We start from the raw sequence: 17610 nt of genomic DNA, 5'->3' as shown, positions 1-17610 counted from the left end.
TTTCCTATAAACAAGTGTCAATATATTTCAGGTGCTTAAAATATCCAAAGTACTTACCTTCAGTTGAAAACAAAGTTTTGTGAAAGCATGTATAGGAGTTCTTGATGAACGCTTCAGAACAGTTACTTGTATTTCTGACAGCCCTGAAAAAATAAGACTAGTTTCTCTAAATCCAATGTTAAACTATTTGGATTTTATTTTTGATCCTGTCTTTATTTCCCACATAGTAGAACCATGTAATATTAGCAAAAAAAGGAGCCTCGAGATGTTACTGTGTGTAACTCCTACATACTTCAAATTTTATTTATTAATACTATTATTATTTATCTGTTGAAGTTGAGGGCTGTCCTTATCAGATACTCTACCTAGTACAAAACCTGAATTCACTTGTGGTATGGTTTCTGGCTAACACACTCTGATGAAATTTCTATCCCATCATATCTGAGTAGCAGTGGAAAAAACCCAGGCTTAGAGCTATGGCCACAGAGAGTAGGGACTTCCGTGGTGGCTCAGCAGGAAAGAATATGCCTGCCAGTGCACGAGATGCAGGTTCAATCCCTATGTTGGGAAGATCCCCTAGGAAAGGAAATGGAAATCCACTCTTGTTTTCTTGCCTGGGAAACCCCATGGACAGAGGAGCATGGTGGGCTACAGTCCATGGAGTTGCAAAGGAGACAGACATGACTTAGCGACTCAACAGCAGCAGCAGCAGAGAGTAGATGGTACAGGAGGGGTGTTACTGGGCTTGCTTGACTGCAGAGCCGATATTCCTAACCCATCAAGCTCTGCTGCCCAGTGGGTGACAGCACAGGCAGACATGTCCATTTTGCTCTGGTATGAACCTAATGTTTAGAGAAGTTTAGAGAAGTCAAACATGAAAACTGTAGTTAAGCAAAATTTCAGGAGATCAAACTTCTAAAAAGTTTTCTAAAAGCATTTGAAGTGCAAATAGATATCCTGTAGAAAGGACTGAAATGCAGAGAATATGAAAGTAAGAAATGCAGTTAAGATGTTAAAGGTATTATGATTCCATTTAATACTGCAGTTCATAAAGGAGAAAGGTTTCTAGTGGAAAGCTAAGTTCCAGGTGGACGGTTTACTATTCTCTCTACAAACTTCACATGACCTCACCTGCTTAGCCATGATTCTGGCTCCGAATGTACTCATTCCGAAGTTGTCTGGGTGATTTAATAGTTCCTAGATCCCTCTGAGTCTAAATTTGAACCTCTAGAGACATCTGAAAGATGTAATATCTCCTTCTCTGTTTCACTCAAAGTATGATAAGCTGAACAAATTATACTGGGGATTTGAAAAAAATATATAATTACCTGTATTTCTGAAGAACTATACTTCAAGTGTACCTGTCAGAAAATTTCCACAGAGGCAAAAAGTAGGCTGTATTAAAGATAGCAATGTACAAAGACCATAAACTTTCATTCATTTAAATAAGAACTCAAGTTTTGTGAAAGGGTGAGAACAACATTTAAATTCTGAGTAAATTATGGGAATGTGGGTAATGTCCGTATTCTTTTTAGATCTCAGCTTCCTCAATTGTAAAATCAAGTAAAACATGTTTTATGTTTTAATGAATATTGAATGAATTAATGTATGTAAAGACTCAGTAAACTGTATGATAGAGAATATTCAAAAAATATTTACTTTAAAAAGGGAAGTAAATCAGAATATTAAAAAAAATAAACATATTTACTCCAAAAAACTACCTGAAAAATGGAACCACTTGAACACAGTGTCAGACTCTATCTTGGTGAATCTGCACAGTAAAGAAAATGTTATCATTAATGGTGAAATCCAGGTTCTTTTTTTTCACAAATTTCAAACTAGAAAATCAACTTTAAACCAATTTCAAATTTGAAAATGGTACTCACAGTAGTAGACAAACTTCCTGAAAAAGTTGTCCCCTGCTTCCAGTTTCTCCTAACCTTTGTCCTTTCCACCCAGTTTTTTTCCCACAGCACTGACACCAGTCCTTTCTAGCTTGTGTGATTATTATATGATCGATAAACACAATAAAATTTTGTCAAGGCTTAGATTCCTCTGAAATTTGAAAATGTTGTACATTATCTCACTTGTCATTTATGACACCACGATTTCCTTGATTTGTCTCTTTTTTATGTCATTTTTAATTTATTCATTTTGGTCTTCATTGCAGTGTGTGGGTTTCTCATTCCAGTGGCTGTGCTCCTGTGGAGCATGGGCTCTAGGAACAGGGGCTTCAGAAGTTTGTGAGTTTATGGTCCACAGGCTCAGTTTCTCCGCAACATGTAGGATCTTTCCAGACCAGGGATAGAGCCTGTGTCCCCTGCATTAGCAGGCAGATACTTAACCACTGGGCCACCAAGGAAGTCCCTGTTTCTTTCTTTCTTTTTTTTTTACCTGTAGTAAGGACACTTAAGATCTACCCACTTTAATTTTTAAGTACACACCAAGATATTGTTAACTATAGACAAAGTGTTCTACAGGAGATCTCTAGAGCTATTCATCTTGTATAACTGACACTTTTCTTTCCTAAACAACTCTTATTGACCCCTCCTCCCAGATCCTGGCAACCGCCATTAGATCATTTCTTTGAAGGACTATTTTAGATACATTATATAAGTGGAATAATGAGCAATTTATCCTACTCTAACTGACTTACTTTACTTATAATATCCTCCAGGCTCGTTTATGTTGTCACATATGGCAGAATTTCTTTTTAAGGCTGATATTCCTATGTATGTATATGCCACATTTTCTTTTTTTAATTTTTTTATTAAAAGATAGTTGACATTAATTTCTTCTGCAGAGCAAAGTGATTCATATCTCTGTGTATAAATATATATATATATAATGCCTGAAAGGCTAGTTTGTGGGGCTGCAATGAAGTGGACATGGCTGAGTGACTGAGCATGCATTTTATATTCTTCATGTTCATTTCTATTATGGTTTATCACAGAATATTGAATATAGTTCCCTGTGCTATACAATGGGACCTTGTTTATCCATCCTATATGTCCTTACAATTAAAACATATACAATAGAATACTACTACTGAGCCATAAATAAAAAATGAAATAATGCCATTTGCAACAACATAAATGGACCTAGAGATGAACCGAGCCACTGAACAACAAGAGGTATGGATGGAACACATCTGACAATGAACAGACATGTTGAAGCTGTCAGTTTTCATAGAGGAAATTATTGTATCAATCTTGTAATTTTGTATAGGTTTGAAAATTTCCATAGTAAAAAATCTGATTATATGATAATTATTGTTTTAGTAAAAAGATAAAAATCATTGAAAATCTATAAGTAGTTGTTTCAGCTTGTGGTTTGAAATGCTAATACATATTTATTAAAACTATTATCATTCAGATCAGCAAATCTTCACACAAGAAAAAAATATATATATATATACCTTCAGACTGTAGAGTTGTCACCTCTGAATGTGATAGAAAAAAATGGAATTCAAAGTGAAAAAATATACGTATTACAGATGATGTGTGTGTACTTCAAAAACAAGAGAATTTAGAGATGTACTTTCATAGTTTGTTGCTCTCTGGCTTATGTTGGTGTGATAAGGGATTCCAAAGTGGGATATTTATTTGAGGAAAGGAAAATAGCTTCTTTGGTTGAGATATGTAAAGCAATTTAGTGATATACACATGTGTATATGCAAGCATGTATTTGTCTATCTATCATCTTTTATACTACTACTACAAATGACACAAGTTTCCAAGAATTGTGTTAGACATTCTGAAAGGGACACAATAATAGTGCATTCCTGAGAATTTTAGATTGCATTAATTTTGATATATCCAGCCATTCTACAGGTAGACCTTGATTCTCGATACTAGCTAATGATTTAATCAGCTGTGACTTAAGACAGAGTATTTAAATTATCTGAGTTTCTCTTATCTTAAATATGGGAATATTTTTCCAGCTTCACTGTGTTTTGTAAGGAATAATAATATAAAGTATGTAGATCTTTTTAGGACGTTGCTTGGCACATAATTAGGACCCAATAAATCTTAGTCACAGTTATCACCATTATTATTATTATTCTACTTGCAATTATTACAGCAGCATCGATTTGCAGTTTGCAAATTCATTTACTGTCCGTTAAAGGTTTATTCATCAAAAGTGCCTGGTGTTATAAGTAGTATTTTTCTTTCTTAATTGGGACTCAGAGTTTATGACTTTCCCAAGTGTGTGTGGGGAGGTAATTGATGAGCCTGAGTCAAACTTACATCCTGCTCCAAAACCTCTAATCTTCCCACTGCAGTCTGCAGTTTGATCTCCCAAAGGACGATGCTTCAAGGCTGAGGACAGATTCATCCCTGAGGAATCAGATGATCACTTCAACACACTCAAACTGCACCCCATATTCATTAATCCTGAGTTGAAACATTATTAGTTGAAATTTGTTTCTGTTAATACATTCCCAAGAAAAAGCCGAGAAACGTCATTTTAATAAGTCTCCTTGAAACTGATTAAAAGGTAAATCTATTTTCAGCAATTACAGTAGGGGATTTTGTTTGCAGGGAAGAGTTTTGTAATAAGACCCACAGAGACAGTTTCATCACTGGCACTTAAGCACACTCTGACTTCAGTTTCTCTTTACTTAATGATCAGCAATTATTCAATAAAAATAGACAAGTGAAAAATGATAGCTACAAAAAAATTATATTTTTCTTAGTTTTCCCAGATATTCTGAATTTTTGCAACCTGACTAGAAATGGAAATACTAACCTAGTTTCTTTCATATTATATATTATAGGCAAGCAACAGGCACTTGGGAACTTGTAAATTTTGTGGAAAGATAATTCATATTCACTAACACCAAATCATTTGGTAATAGAATCACTGATTAATTTTTTAATTTATTTATTTTAATTGGAGGCTAATTACTTTACAATATTTTATTGGTTTTTCCATACACTGACATGAATCCGCCCTGGGTGTACATGTGTTCCCCATCCTGAACCCCCCTCCCACCTCCCTCCTCATCCCATCCCTCTGGTTCATCCCAGTGCACCAGCCCCGAGCATCCTGTATCATGCATCGAACCTGGACTGGCTATTAATTTTTTTCAAATTCAATGCTGCTACTATTTTTTTCTCACAATTCATATTTTTAACACATAAGGGAAGGTCCTGCTAGAATTCATTAAAGGATACCAATGGGTTTAATATTTCCCTGAATTAAAAAATTAAATCCTAAACAGTCAGCTAGGTAAAAGCTAACTCAGATGGAGACAGCAAATGTAAAATATAGGTACTGCCAATGTGAGATGCCATGTACCCTGTGTGCAGAGTTTGGATTAGGTGATAGTGTGTGAGCTGCAATAATTAGACAAAGTTTTGGTTTCTTCATAACTCTAGAATAGAAATTATGAACCAAAATATGATTAAAAATGCTCATGCTTATGGTTTGATAATTTTCTAGAAATTAGAGAGGGCACAAAAGTCTCATCACCATGGAAACAAGACAGTGAAATTATCAGACGAAGTCCAGTCAGTGCCACTGCTTGGTGTCCAGCTGTGTCCAGATCTTTGTTACTGCATGAATTGTAACCTGCCAAGGCCCTTTGTCCACAAACTTTTCCAAGCAAGAATACTGGAGTAGGTTACCATTTCCTAGTCCAGGGAATCTTCCCAGCTCAGGGATTGAACTTGCGTCTGTTGCGTCTCCCGCACTGGCAGGCAGATTCTTTATCATTGCCTGGGAAGACCTCAAATCAACTTACTCTGTGAAAACCAGTAAAAAACTTGCTTCAAGGAATAAGTCAAATTTTCAGCTTAAAAGTATCAGAGAAATAATTGTGTATGTGGGTGTGTTTATTACCAGGGTCTCCTACACTGTAGGTATGTTCTTTACCATCTGAGCTACCAGGGAAGCCCAAATAAAAGATAAAAATACAAATGAAGGTATATGTAAAAAATTATTAATGAATAGCTGTATCCTCCTTCATAGTTAAATAAGAAAGATTGAAACTAATATTAGAAATTAAGCACCAAAAACTGGGTAAAGAAAATAAAAAGCTTTATGTAACTTGATTTAGGAATTAAAAAACAACAACAAAAAAGAAAACATAACTAAATGGAGTCATTTTTTAGCCACTTTATCTGTAGTTCCTGACACAACTGTGGACTTAATAAATTATTGTTGAGCAATAAATGAATTTCTCAAAAAGTTTTGACAGATTGACTCCCAACAATACCAATCTCATTATTTTCAAAGAATGTTTCCTCTTTTATGTTTATTTATTTAATTGTTAGTAAAATTTAAATTTTACTAATGATTAACATAAAATTTACTAAAGATTTAATGCTTCCCTGGTGACTCAGTGATCAAGAATCTGCCTGCCAATGAAGGAGACACGAGTTCAATCCCTGGGTTAAGAAGACCTTCTGCATAAGGAAATGGCAACCCACTCCATATTCTTATCTGGATAATCCCATGAACACAGGAGACTAGTGGGTTATAGTCCTTGAGGTTGCAAAAGAGTTGGAAATAACATAGCAACTAAACAACAATGATTTAATATGCATAAAAGATAAAATATTATTTTTTTAAAATGAGCTTGGCAAGTGAAAACTATATATATATATAATTATTCATGTTGCTGCTAAGTCACTTCAGTCGTGTCCGACTCTGTGTGACCCCATAGACGGCAGCCAACCAGGCTCCCCCGTCCCTGGGATTCTCCAGGCAAGAACACTGGAGTGGGTTGCCATTTCCTTCTCCATTATTCATGTTAGTGCAGAAAAAAATATAAACTCTTACAACTCTGTTGAGAATCTTTATTGAATCTCCAACTTGTGTCAACAAATACATATAAAGAGACTGATAAGAGACCCAAACTTCTTCCCACATAATACATAACAGAGAAGACAAAGGAACAAACCAACTAAAAGTTTGGTATAATGATAAATGATATTGGGGGGAAAAAAGTAAGTTAGGGAAGAGAAGTAATGTACTAGCAATTAATGCTGATGTGGCATTTATGATAACACAGACATGATTCTAGATCTTTTACGCAGTTTATTTACATCCTTTATATTTGCATAGTTTACACACACATTTAATCCTCAAAGCCACACCAGAAGCAGTTACTATGTCCATTTTTATTTCTATGATGTTGAAAACAAAACACAAGGCATTATATAAATAAGTATTGTCATGGCACATACCAACCAAGCCAGAATTTGGGCCTAGATAATCTAACTCTACTGTTCTCACATTTCACACTTGAAAGTGTCCAGGGGGTGAAAGATTGAGAAGTCAAAGAAAGGCATCCTAGGCAGAGGGAGCAAATGCAACCACGGGGTCTCCCAGGTGGCTCTAGTGGTAAAGAACAAGTTTGCCAATGCAGGAGATATAGGAGACATGGGTTTGATCCCTGGGTTGGGAAGATCTCCCTGAGGGAAGGCATGACAACCCACTCCAGTATTCTTGCCTGGATTATCCAATGGACAGAGGAGCCTAGAACACACACACGCAAGCTGGCATGCCCCAAAATATTAAAAAATAAATATATATATAGAAAGAAGGGAATGGGGGGAGGGGGAAGAATTAAGATAAATGTAGTCATAAAGCCATAAACAGGCTAATCATTCCCAGTTCTGTGGACTCCTGTAAAATTTTTGAAGTGATATTGATTAACCTAGAACCTGTTATACAGAATGAAGTAAGTCAGAAAAAGAAAAATAAATATCATATATTAGTGTGTATATATGGAATCTAGAAAAATGGTGCTGATGAGCCTATCTGCAGGGCAGGAACAGAGACACAGACATAGAGAAGTGACTTGTGGACCCAGGAAGAAGAGCTGTCGATCAGCCCCTAAGCAGGTCTAGCTCTTTTCAAACCCATGGACTGCAACACGCCAGGGTCCCCTGTCTTTCATCATGTCTTGGATCTTGCTCAAACTCATGTCCATTGAGTCAGTAATGCCATCCAATCATCTCATCCTCTGTCACCCCCTTTTTCTTCCTGCCCTCAATCTTTCCCAGCATAGGGGTCTTTCCCAGTGTGTCAGTACTTCACGTCAGGGGGCCAAATCCTTGGAGCTTCGTCATCAGTCCCTCCAGTGAATGCTCAGTGTTGATTTGCTTTAGGATTGACCAGTTTGATGTTCTCGCAGTCCAAGGGACTCTGAGTCTTCTGCAGCCCCATGATTTGCAGGCATCAGTTCTTTAGCAGTCAGCCTTCTTTATGGTTCAACTGTCACATCCTTACATGACTACTGAAAAAATCATAGCTTTGATTATATGGACCTTTGTCAGCAAAGTAATGGCTCTGCTTTTTAAGAAGTTGTCTAGATTTATTATCTTTTCTTCCAAGGAGCAAACATCTTTTAATTTTGTGGCTATAGTCACACTCTGCAGGAATTTTGGAGCCCAAGAAAATAAAATATAGCACTGTTTCCAGTTTTCCCCCATCTATTTGCCAAGAAGTGATGGGATTGGATGCCATGACCTTGGTTTTTTGAATGTTGAGTATTAAGCCAGCTTTTTCACTCTCCTCATTCACCTTCATCAGAAGGTTCTTTAGTTTCTCTTTGCTTTCTGCCATTAGAACAGTGTCATCTGCATATCTGAGAGAGTGGGGCACATTGAGAAAGTAGGATTGGCATATACACCACCATGTGTGCAATAGACAGCTGGTGGGAAATGGCTGTAGAGGACAGGGAGCTCACTTGATGCTCCGTGATGACCTCGAGGGATGGGATGGAGGGGGGACTGGGAGGAAAACTCAAGAGGAGTTTCCTTGAGAAGACAAGGTATGTCTATGTAAAGCTGATTCACATTGTTGTACAGCACAAGTAGACACAACATTGTAAAGCAATTATCTTCCAATTCAAAATAAATTTGGAAAAAACCATAAAAAAGAATCTGATTTCTATACTGGGTGGAATGGGCAACGATTGGAGGATTCTGTGCCAGGGAGTGAGATAACCTAATTTACTCTTTTAACAAATTACTCTGCTTTTCGATCGACTGAAGAGAAAAAGGATAGGAACAGGGAACCTAGCTGAAAGGATGATGGATATAAACATGGAGTAGCATTCTAGCTGGTAAACCAAGTTGGATGCCAGATAAACTGGAAGGTAGCACTCTGAATTCCTCCAAGTCAAGAGTGATTTAAGGTATTTGCCTGGAGCAATCATAGGATTCAGAGGAGTTTGAGAGAAACGGACCTGAGAAAGGAAAGGGAATGGTATTAGAAACTCAGTTTTGGACACTAAATCTAAGATGCTTAATGCGCTACCAAGTAAAGCCATCAATCCGATGTTGAATATGAGAGTTTAGAATGCAGAATGTACTAAGGTGAAGAGTTACAGTGGGAACAATTTGCATATGGACACTGTTAAATGGAATAAGATTGAATGAAATTAACAAGTAAAGGAAAACGTGTAGATATAAACAGATGAAACTGACAAGGACTTGAACTTGTGTCTGTCCAACATTTAGAGGTCAAGGCAATGAAGAGAAACCAGCAATGAAACTAAGGATGGATATTCAGGAAGAAATTCAGGGGGGCATGAAAATTCTAATGTGAGAAAATTCATCAAAGAAGGAAAAACTATGGCAAATATGGCTGATAGATTAAATAGCATGATTTTGTTAAGGGGACTCTATATTGAATAATGGGAGTAAAAGGATGACTGGAATGATTTCATGAGGACTGGGAGTACACACACTGGAGGCAGCATACAAACACAAACAACTTTGCAAAGAGCTTTGCTGCAAAGAAGATAATTTTGCAGTAAAGTAAGTACAAGGCTATGTTTGCTTGTTTTTGTGTGTTTTTTTTTTTTTCCAGTAGTCATGTACATATGAGACAGTTGGGCTATAAAGAAGACTGAGAGTTAAAGACTTTATTCTTTCAAATTGTAATGCTGGAGAAGATTCTTGAGAGTCAGTCCTTGGACTGCAAGGAGATCAAACCAATTAATCCTAAAGGAAATTAACCCTGAATATTCATTGGAAGGACTGATGCTGAAACTGAAGCTCCAATACTTTGGCCACCTGATGGGAAGAGCCAACTCATTTGAAAAGACCTTGATGCTGAGAAAGTTTGAGGGCAGGAGAAGGAGGCAACGGAGGATGCGATGGTTGGATGGCATCACTGACTGAACATACATGAGTTTGAGCAAAACTCTCAGAGATAGTGAAGGACAGGGAAGACCGGCGTGCTGCTGTCCATGGGGTTGAAAGGAGTCGGACACAACTTAGTGACTGAACAACAACAGCAAAAATGGTAAAGGAGACTCACTTTCTTACTCAACATTACTGCTTCCCAGTATTTAATCTTAAAAATATTGGGCCATTCTAAACCAATCTTGAGTAGGAGAATTTATTATGGAATTGGTATTTTCTAATTTGTTGTTATTCAGTCACTATGTCATGTCCAACTCTTTTGGTCATAAGTCATGTTCATGGACTGTAGTCAGCTAGCAACTTCTGTCCATGGAATTTTCCAGGCAAGAATACTGGAGTGGGTTGCCATTTCCTCCTCCAGTGTATCTTCCTGCCATTTCCTTCTCCTTGGGATCTATCCCAGGGATTGTGTCTCCTTTATTGGCAGGTGGATTCTTTACTACTGAGCCACCAGGGAAGCATTTTACTAATTAGAAAAAGTGACAAAATATTAAAATTGGATATATAACAGAGTATTAGAAACATATTTTGGAAAGAATCTTGCATGGTATATAAAATCCTGATATTGTAGTAATAGTAGTGTCAGTCGCTGGTGTCCAACTCTTTGCAAGTCTATGAACTATAGTCTGCCAGGTTACTCTGCCCATGGGATTCTCCAAGCAAGAATACTGGAGTGGGTTGTTATTCCCCTTTCCATTCTATCTTCCTGACCCAAGGATTGAACCCAGGTCTTCTGCATTACAGGCAGATTCTTTACCATCTGAGCCACCAGGGAAGCCCAGAATCCTGATATATCATCAGGATTTTATTTTTGTGGACCCTGAATTTGGCAATTTATCCAGGAGTCATGGTTGGTGAATCCACTGAAGCAGAACCTCTGAATTGGAGGGACAACTGTGCTATGCTATGCCGTTTTGTATAAGGGAATTTATCACCCCTGCATTTGGTGGGGAGGGAGGAGAGGTGTCTTAGAACCAGCCCCCCACCCCTGGATATTGATGAATGACTGACTTGCTGGGAAAAAAAGGCAGGGAGCAGTGTAAGTAGTAAAGCGTCATCTACTCTGTGAGCATATTTCAATAAAGTACATAAAACATGGAGGAAAAATGAATTGTCTTCAAACTTAAAGAGTAGTTACCTGTAGTGGATGATTTATGCTATATATTTTTCATGTTTGTCTGTATATCAAATTTTATTGTGATGTATACATATACATTTGACCCTTGAACAATGTAGGATTAAGGACATAAATGCCACTGGTTGTAGAATTTGCCTTAACTTTGCATTAGATATGCAGTTCTTCATCTGAGGAGTCAACCAACTTTGGATAGAGTAGGACTGCAATAGTATTTATTGAAAAGAAAATGGTATATGAGTGGATCCATGCAGGTCAAATCCATGTTGTTCAGGTGTCAACTATATTTATGTTCTTAAAAAACATTTTCTTTTCATAAAGTGAAGCATATAAAAATGCTCTAAACCTATCAAGTTTTCTAAAACTCTAAACTCATGGATTTTATTGAGTTATTTTAGTAAATGAGTTGATACTTTTAAAGTATTGTTAACTGTAAATTAATAAGAAGGAGATGGATTATTTAATTAATAATATTAGGGAAATTAGTTCGCTGTGTGGAAAAACAATAGCTTAGATTCTTGTTGCAGGTCACACAACAAATTAATCCTATGTTTTTAAAAGTTGAATTTCGATGACATATGATGTAAACAGAGGGTATTTATTGTTCTTAGGTCTCACATAACAAAGAATAAAGAAAGCAACTTACAATTTACAACATCTAAGTGAAAAACACAGTAGATGTAAAGCAAATAATTTGAATCAGAAATCCTTCAACTAGGAAGGTCACAGGCAATGGAAGAGACAGATGTAAACAAAGGACAATGCCTCAGAAACAGCTGGAATACTTAAATAGTTTATCACTTTTTTTTTTTGCTTGTTTTGTTTCAAGTAACTGAATTGGACATGCACAATCAAGGATAACCACTTCAGTATTCTTGCCTTGAGAATCCATAAACAGTATGAAAAGGCAAATGGAGAGGACACTGAAAGATGAACTCCCAATGTTGGTAGGTGCTCAACATGCTACCAGAGATTGGTGGAGGAATAACTCTAGAAAGAATGAAGAGATAGAGCCAAAGCAAAAACAGCACCAGTTGTGGATGTAACTGGTGATGGAAGTAAAGTCCGATGCTGTAAAGAGCAATATTGCATAGGAACTTGGGATGTTAGGTCCATGAATCAAGGCAAATTGGAAGTGGTCAAACAGGAGATGGCAAGAGTGAACACCGACATTTTAGGAATCAGTGAACTAAAATGGACTGGAATGGGTGAATTTAACTCAGATGACCATTATATCTACTACTGTGGGCAGGAAGCCCTTAGAAGAAATGGAGTAGCCATCATATTCCACAGGAGTCCAAAATGCAGTGTTTGATCCAATCTCAAAAAAAATAACAGAATGATCTGTTTGTTTCCAAGGCTAACGATTCAATATCACAATAAAAAAAAAACTCTGAGTCCATGCCTCGACCAGTCACACTGAAGAAGCTGAAGTTGAACTGCTCTATAAAGACTTAAAGCTCAACATTCAGAAAACTAAGATCATGGCATCCAGACCCATCACTTCATGGCAAATAGACAGGGAAACAGTGGAAACAGTGGCTGACTTTAATTTGGGGGGCTCCAAAATCACTGCGAATGGTGATTGTAGCCATGAAATTAAAACGCTTTCTCTTTGGAAAGAAAGCTATGACCAACCTAGATGTCTAGTCAAGGCTATAGTTTTTCCAGTGGTCATGTATGGATGTGAGAGTTGGACTAAAAGAAAGCTGAGCACCGAAAAATTGATGTTTTTGAACTATGATATTGGAGAAGACTCTTGAGAATCCCTTGGACTGCAAGGAGATTCAACCAGTCCATCCTAAAGGAGATCAATCCTGGGTGTTCATTGGAAGGACTGATGTTGGAACTGAACCTCCAATACTCTGGCCACCTGATGTGAAGAGCTGACTTGTTGTAAAAGACCCTGATGCTGGGAAAGACTGAGGGCAGGAGGAGAAGGGGATGACAGAGGATAGGATGGTTGGATGGCATCACCAACTCATTGGACATGGATTTGGGTGGACTCCAGAAGTTGGGGATGGACAGGGAGGCCGGGCGTGCTGTGGTTCATGGTGTAGCAAAGAGTTAGATATGACTGAGTGCCTGAGCTGAATTGATGAAGACCTACAAGACCTTCTGAACTAACACCCAAAAAAGATGTCCTTTTCATTATAGGAGACTGGAATGCAAAAGTATGAAGTCAAGACTACCTGGAGTAACAGGCAAATTTGGCCTTGGAGTATGAATGAAGCAGTTCAGTTCAGTTCAGTAGCTCAGTCGTGGCTGACTCTCCGCGACCCCATGAATCACAGCACGCCAGGCCTCCCTGTCCATCACCAACTCCCGGAGTTCACTCAAACTCATGTCCACAGAGTCAGTGATGCCATCCAGCCATCTCATTCTCGGTCGTCCCCTTCTCCTCCTGCCCCCAACCTCACTGATTCCTAGAATGTCTATGTTCACTCTTGCCATCTCCTGTTTGACCACTTCCAATTTGCCTTGATTCATGGACCTAACATTCCAGGTTCCTATGCAATATTGCTCTTTACAGCACCGGACCTTGCTTCTATCACCGGTCACATCCACAACTGGGTATTGGTTTTGCTTTTGCTCCATCCCTTTATTCCTTCTAGAGTTACTTCTCCACTGATCTCCAGTAGCATACTGGGCACCTACCGACCTGGGGAATTCCTCATTCAGTATCCTATCATTTTGCCCTTTGATACTGTTCATGGGGTTCTCAAGGCAAGTATACAGAATGAAGCAGGGCAAAGGCTAATAGAGTTGTGCCAAGAAAACATACTGGTCATAGCAAACACCCTCTTCCAATAACACAAGAGAAGACTCTATACTTGGATATCACCAGATGGTCAATACCAAAATCAGATTGATTATATTCTTTGTAGCCTAAGATGGAGAAGCTATATACAGTCAGCAAAAACAAGACTGTGAGCTGACTGTGGCTCAGATTGTGAACTTCTTATTGCCAAATTCAGACTTAAATTGAAGAAAGTAGGGAAAACCACCAGACCTTCAGGTACGACCTAAGTCAAATCCCTTACAATTATACAGCAGAAATGAGAAATAGATTCAAGGGATTAGATCTGATAGATAGAGTGCCTGAAGAACTGTGGGCGGAAGTTCATGACATTGTACAGGAGGCAGTGAAGAAGAACATCCACAAGAAAACGAAATGCAAAAAAAGCAAAATGGTTGTCTGGGGAGGCCTTATGAATAGCTGAGAAAAGAAGAGAGGCTAAAGACAAAGGAGAAAAGGAAAGATACATCACTTTGAATGCAGAGTTCCAAAGAATAGCAAGGAGAGATAAGTAAGACTTCCTCAGTGATCAGTGCAAAGAAATGGAGGAAAAAAATAGAATTGGAAAGACTAGAGATCTCTTCAACAAAATTAGAGATACCAAGGGAATGTTTCATGCAAAGATGGGCTCAATAAAAGACAGAAATTGTATGGACCTAATGAGGACTGATGCTAAAGCTGAAACTCCAATACTTTGGCCCCTCATGGACAAGTTGACTCACTGGAAAAGACTCTAATAATGGGAGGGATTGGGGTCAGGAGGAGAAGGGGACGGCAGAGAATTAGATGGCTGGATGGTATCACTGACTCGATGGAGGTGAGTTTGAGTGAACTCTGGGAGTTGGTGACGGACAGGGAGGCCAGGCATGCTGTGATTCATGGGGTCGCAAAGAGTCGGACACGACTGAGCGACTGAACTGAACTAAATTGAACTGAAGCAAAGCAGAAGATATTAAGAGGTGGCAAGAATACACAGAAACACTATACAGAAAAGCTCTTCATGTCTCAGACAATCACGATGGTGTGATCACTCACCTAGAGCCAGACATCCTGGAATGTGAAGTCAAGTGGGCCTTAGGAAGCATCACTATGAACAGAGCTAGTGGAGGTGATGGAATTCCAGTTGAACTAATTCAAATCCTAAAAGATGCTGTGAAAGTATTGCACTAAATGTGCCAGCAAATTTGGAAAACTCAGCAGTGGCCACAGGACTGGAAACGGTCAGTTTTCATTCCAATCCCAAAGATAGGCAATGCCAAAGAATGCTCAAACTACTGCACAGTTGCACTCATCTCACATGCTAGTAAAGTAATGATCAAAATTCTCCTAGCCATGCTTCATATTTTCATGAACTGTGAACTTCCAGATGTTCAAACTGGATTTAGAAAAGACAGAGGAACCAGAGGTCAAATCACCAACATCCATTGGATCATAGAAAAAGTGAGAGAGTCCAGAAATACGTCTACTTCTCTTTTACTGACTATGCCAATGCCTTTGACTGTTTGGATCACAAAAAACTGTGGAAATTCTTAAAGACATGGGAATACAAGACCACCTGACCTGCATCCCGAGAAATCTATATGCAGGTCCAGAAGCATCAGTTAGAACTGGACATGGAATAACACACTGGTTCCATATCAGGAAAGGAGTATGTCAAGGCTGTATATTGTCACCCTGCTTACTTAACTTATATGCAGAGTACATCATGAGAAATGCCAGGCTGGAAGAAACACAAGTTGGATTCAAGATTGTTGGGAGTAATATCAACAACATCAGGAATGCAGATGACACCACGCTTTTGGCACAAAGTGAAGATGAACTAAAGAGCCTTTTGATGAAAGTGAAAGAGGAGAGTGAAAAAGTTGACTTAAAACTGAACATTCAGAAAACAAATATGGCATCTGGTCCAATCATTTCATGCAAATAGATGGGGAAACAATGGAAACAGTGAGAAACTTTATTTTGGGGGCTCAAAAATCTCTGCAGATTGTGATTGCAGCCATGAAATTAAAAACCCTTTCTCCTTGGAAGAAAAGCTATTATCAACCTAGACAGCCTATTAAAAAGCAGAGATGTTACTTTGCCAACAAAGGTCTATCTAGTCAAGGCTATGGTTTTTTCAGAAGTCACTTTGTATGCTACTTTGTGGCATGTGTGGATGTGAGAGTTGGAGTATAAAGAATGCTGAGAGCTGAAAAATTGATGCTTTTGAACTGTGGTGTTGGAGAAGACTTGAGAATTCCTTGGACAGCAAGGAGATCCAACCTGTCTATCCTGAAGTAAATCACTCCCGGATATTCATTGGAAGGACCGATGGTGAAGCTGAAACTCCATTACTTGGCCACTTGATGATAAGACCTGACTCACTAGAAAAGACCCTGATGCTGGGAGAAATTGAAGGCAGGAGGAGAAGCGACCAACAGAGTATCAAATGGTTGAATGGCATTACCGACTTGATGGACATGCATTTGAGTAAGCTCCAGGAGTTGGTGATGGTTAGGGAAGCCTCACATCCTGCAGTCCATGGGGCTGCAATGAGTTGAACATGACTGAGTGACTGAACTGAACTGAATCAAGGATTAGTGATTTCATGATTACATCATTATAGTATATATTTTAAAATTTTTTAAATTAATTAATTTATTTTAATTGAAGGCTAATTACTTCACAACATTCTAGTTTATTTTTTCAGTTGAGTCAGATTCTTTTTTTTAAGTTAATTTATTTTAATTGGAGGCTAATTACTTTACATTATTGTATTGGTTTTGCCATACATTGACATGGAGTATTACTCGCAATTAAAAAAAATACATTTGAATCAGTGCTAATGAGGTGGATGAAACTGGAGCCTATTGTACAGAGCAAAGTAAGCCAGAAAGAAAAACATTCTAGTTTAAAATAAGACCTAGTATAAAGAAAAATATGCAGTAATTCAGCTTTGGTGTTTTTTATATGCTTTGTATTTATTTGGCAGTTCAAATGAAGACTCACAAACGTATAGGAGAGATACTACTTCAATTTTACTATTCATTCTTCCCAGGAAGTGCCATATTCATAAGAGGATTAAAACACAGGGATATTTTTCTGGTTTTCAAATATTAAAAAGAAGGAAAATTCATTTGCAAAAATGTAAATTTTTGAGATTACCATATATTCTTATTCATATTTTGGAGTTCCAGTATGATCTACAATAAATAACAATTTCATTTGATCTTAGTAGTTACAAAGTGGCAAGACACCATAATGTTGCTCCATATCACCAGCTCTGCAGGAAACAACTGTGATTCTGTATACAAATCCATGCAAAATCACATATATAGGCAAGGGTAGCCCCATGAGTGCACATTTTGGAATTAACTAATGAAAAACACATGAAACTACATGAAAAGTAGGTAATCATATGGATGTAATGGTCACAGAGAGAAACAGGAGCGAAATCTTGAATTACCAGGAATGGAATCATATTATACTCTTCAAATAAGTTGGACAAGGAAATTACCTTTTTA

This window comes from Moschus berezovskii, chromosome 14 (assembly GCF_049115385.1).
Source record: "Moschus berezovskii isolate FMDL1 chromosome 14, NW_MosBer_1.0, whole genome shotgun sequence".
NCBI lineage: Eukaryota > Metazoa > Chordata > Mammalia > Artiodactyla > Moschidae > Moschus > Moschus berezovskii.
Note: the sequence above shows the minus strand (reverse complement) of the source record.